This window comes from Corvus brachyrhynchos, unplaced genomic scaffold (assembly GCF_000691975.1).
Source record: "Corvus brachyrhynchos isolate BGI_N302 unplaced genomic scaffold, ASM69197v1 scaffold853, whole genome shotgun sequence".
In the NCBI taxonomy this organism is placed as follows: Eukaryota; Metazoa; Chordata; class Aves; order Passeriformes; family Corvidae; genus Corvus; species Corvus brachyrhynchos.
Window position 1 is genome coordinate 1 of NW_008237258.1, and position 567 is coordinate 567.

General features: G+C 59.8%; 1 long non-coding RNA gene across 1 annotated transcript; it reads right to left on the minus strand.

Annotated features, from left to right (window-relative positions):
- Positions 1-101: 101 nt before the first annotated feature.
- Positions 102-552, minus strand: LOC108445756. Its single transcript, XR_001860721.1, has 2 exons — positions 447-552; positions 102-364 (listed from the first exon to the last, which is right to left on the minus strand). It is a non-coding gene; the product is annotated as an uncharacterized LOC108445756 (long non-coding RNA).
- Positions 553-567: the final 15 nt, after the last annotated feature.

Sequence of the window (567 nt, forward strand, 5' to 3'; positions counted from 1 at the left end):
ATCCTGGGGACAGTTTGGGGACAATTTGAGGGGATTTGGGGACACCTTGGGGACCTCAAGGACACCTTGGGGACAGTTTGAGGGGACTGGGGACAATTTTGGGGGGGCTTGGGGACACCTGGACGGGCTTGGGGACACCTTGGGGACCTCAGGGACACCTTGGGGACACTTTGAGGGGATTTAGGGACACTTTTAGGGACCTCAGGGACATCCTGGGGACAATTTCAGGGGGTTGGGGACACTTTTGGGGGGGGTTGGGGACACCTGAAGGGATTGGGGACACCTCAGGGACGGTTTGAAGGGGTTGGGGACAATTTTGGGGGAGTTGGGGACACCTGGAGGGGATTGGGGACACCTTGGGGACCTCGGGGACATCCTGGGGACAGTTTGGGGACAATTTGAGGGGGTTGGGGACACCTTGGGGACCTCAAGGACACCTTGGGGACAGTTTGAGGGGACTGGGGACAATTTTGGGGGGGCTTGGGGACACCTGGACGGGCTTGGGGACACCTTGGGGACCTCAGGGACACTTTGGGGACAGTTTGGGGACAATTTGGGGGGGTTGGG